We start from the raw sequence: 3,456 nt of genomic DNA on the forward strand, positions 1-3,456 counted from the left end.
ATAGAAACAAACACAAAGAGGCATTCAAAGTGGGAAGACAAGAAACAGGCCCAAAATGAAAGACTAAGAAAATTCTCCAGAAGAATTAAGTAAAATGGAGGCAAGCAATTTATCATATATATAATTTAAATTAATGATTATAAGGATGCTCAACAGCAAAAAACAAACAAACATAGAAACCATAAAAAAAAAGACCAGTCAGATATAAAGAATGCAATATCTGAAATAAACAATACACTAGAAGGAATAAACAGTAGGTTAGATGAAGCAGAGCATCAAATCAGTGATTCAGAAGACAAGGTAGAAAAAAACACTCAATCCAAGCAACAAAAAGAAAAAATAATTTTAAAAAATGAGGAGAGTTTGAGAAACCTTTGGGACAACAAGAAGTGTAACAACATCTGCATCATGGGGATACCAAAAGGAGAAGAGAATAAGCAAGAGATTGAGAAGTTATTTGAAAAATAATGACCAAAAACTTTCCTAAATGATGAAGGGGAAAAAAAACACACTATTCCAAGAAGTGTAGGGTCTCCCAAAAATAGGCCCAAAGAGGCCCACATCATGACACATAATTAAACTGGCAAAACTTAAAGACAAAGAGAGAATCTTAAAAGCTGCAAGAGAAAAGCAGTTAGTTACCTACAAGAGAGATCCCATTAGACTGCCATCTGATTTCCCAACAGAAACATTTCAGGCAAAATGGATTGGTGTGAAATATTCAAGGTGAAGAAAAGCAAGGATCTACAACTAAGGCTACTTTACCCGGTGCCATTATCATTTAAAATCAAAGGAGAAATGAGATTCCCAGACAAGAAAAAGCTAAAGGAGTTTGTAACACGAAACCAGCTTTGCAACAAATGTTAAAGGGCTTGCTTTAAGAAGAAGAGGAAGAAAAAGAGAAAGAAAAACAAAGGAAAATAGTCTAACAATAAAATGTCATTAAATATGTATCTATCAATTATCACCTTAACTGCAAATGGCTTAAAAGCTCCAACTAAAAGACATAGGTAGCTGAATGGTTAAGAAAACAAGGCCCCATTTATATGTTGCCTCCAAGAGACCTATTTCAGACCAAAAGATACACACAGACTAAAATTAAAGGGATGGAAAAAGATATTTTATGCACAAGGAAAGGAAACAAAGCTGGTGTAGCAGTACTCATATCTAACTAAATAGACTTTTAAACCAAGGCTATAGTAAGATACAAAAAAAGACACTACATAATGATGAAAGAAACAATCCAAAAAGAGGATATAGCCCTAGTAAACATTTGTGCACCCAACATAGGAACACCTAAATATGTGAAGCAAATCTTGATGAACATAAAGGTAGAGATCACCAGAATTAGAGTCATAGTAGGGAATTTTAACTACCCTTTAACTTCAATGGATAAATTTTCCAGAAATAAAATCAACAAGAAGGGTTAGAGTATATTAAATGGATTTATTGATATCTTCAGAGCATTTCATCCCAAAGATAGAATATACATTCTTTTCGAGTGCACATGAACATTTTCTAGGATAGACCATATGTTAGGATACAAAACAAGTCTCAATAAATTTAAGCAGGTTGAAGTGATATCAAACACCTTCTCTGGTCACAATACTATCAAACTAGAACTCAATCACAAGTGGAAAATTGAAAACTACACCAAGACATGGAAGCTAAACAACATGTTATTAAGCAATGAATGGGTTGACACTAAGATCAAGGAAGAAGACTTCCGGCCAAGATGGAGGCTTAGACTGATACTCTTGGCCTCCCTCTACAACTAGAAAGGAATACAACTACCTCAAAAGAAAAGATAGGCCATTTTCTCAGCCACACCAGCCAACTGGAAGAACGAGAACTGCTGCAGCACCATGTCACAGCTGGAGGCAGCCATGGCCATGATCATCGAGGTCTTTGCCCGGTACATGGGCGGGGATGGCAACAAGCAGAGCCTGAGCAAAGGCGAGCTGAAGGTGCTCCTGGAGAAGGAGCTCCCAGGCTTCCTGCAGGGTGGAAAGGACAAGGAGGTCGTGGACAAGCTGCTCAAGGACCTGGACACCAATGGAGATGCCACCGTGGACTTCAACGAGTTCATAGTGTTTGTGACTGCCATCATGTCTGCCTGTCACACGTTCTTCCAGCAGAAGGGACTCAACTGATGCCCTGCAGACCCGGACTCCCGGAGGGGGCACAGGGAGCCGACCCCTGGTTTCCAGAAAGCTCTTGGTAACCATTACTTCTCTGGGCTGAGCGAGCTGATGGCGGTCTGATGAATAAAATGTTTGTGAAATGAAAAAAAAACAAAAAAAACAAACAACAACAACAACAAAAAAAGAAAAGATAACTAGAAATTCCAGAAAATAAAACTACACAGAAGCCCAATGTACGAAGCTATAGACCAGTGGCATTCATTGGACAAGTAAGAAGAGCGAAAGTGGGCGGTGCTGTTTGCAGTAGCACCAAGGACAGCAGCAGGGAGAGCAATCCTGGCTGCAGTTGAACCCCAGTAGCTCCCAACCCAACACTGGGAAAAGCAGCCACCGCATTGCCTCAGACAGTGAGGCCCAGAGGGCGGGAGAACAGATCCCAGTCTCCCAGCAGAGAATAATGGCAGGAATCCATCTTGGACCCCCACCCCCACACAAAACGCCACAGCGCCGTGAAATAGGTTGCGGATCGCTGCCGGTCGCTGTGTTTTGACGAGTACACAGGCTCCGCCCTCTACAAGCTGCCCAGGAAGCAAAGCAAAATGCAAATCTGTCAAAATGAGGCAGACAGCTATAGAAATCCCGGTGACGCAGTTCACCAGGCAACAGATGAAAAATCTGAGAGATGAACAAATAAGAATCCTGTCAGAGGCTCAGTTCAGAGCCATTGTTATAAGGTGGCTTACAGAATTAACAAAAGATTTGGAAAAAGATGAGAAAGGACTGAAAGCCACTCATACTGAAAAGAACAAAAACACATATGAGACAAGTGGTGAGGAAATCCAGAGATCAAATCAACAAACCAGAACATAGGAAAGGAACAAACAGTCAACCAGTGTGGGAAGAGGAAACAGAAAGCAAGGAAAGTGAGAAGAGGATCAGAAACCACTGGGACAGCTATAAGAGACTGAACATATGACTTATAGGATTGCCAGAGGGAGAAGAAGAAGAACTAGAACTTGAAATATTAAGTGAAAATATAATAAAACAGAACTTCCCAAACTTGGGGAAAGAAATAGACTTATAGGTCTAGGAAGCACAGAGAGTTCCAGAAAAACTGGACCCAGGAAGGACCACTCCAAGACACATTATAATCAAATTGTCAAAAATTAAAGATAAAGAGAGAGTCTTAAAAGCAGCAAGAGAGAAGAAAAGAATCATGTACAAAGGGGTCGCAATTAGACTATCAGCTGACTTCTCAAGGGAGACCCTGCAAGCAAGAAGGGACTGGCAAGAAATATTCAAAGTAATGAAA

At 40.1% G+C, this 3,456-nt stretch overlaps 1 pseudogene; it reads left to right on the plus strand.

The window, feature by feature from the left end:
• The first annotated feature begins 1,852 nt into the window (after positions 1 to 1,852).
• On the plus strand, positions 1,853 to 2,186 carry LOC149996125 (protein S100-P pseudogene; annotated as a pseudogene).
• Positions 2,187 to 3,456: the final 1,270 nt, after the last annotated feature.

Source organism: Furipterus horrens, unplaced genomic scaffold (genome assembly GCF_987537825.1).
Source record: "Furipterus horrens unplaced genomic scaffold, mFurHor1.1.pri manual_scaffold_12, whole genome shotgun sequence".
NCBI classification, from domain to species: Eukaryota; Metazoa; Chordata; class Mammalia; order Chiroptera; family Furipteridae; genus Furipterus; species Furipterus horrens.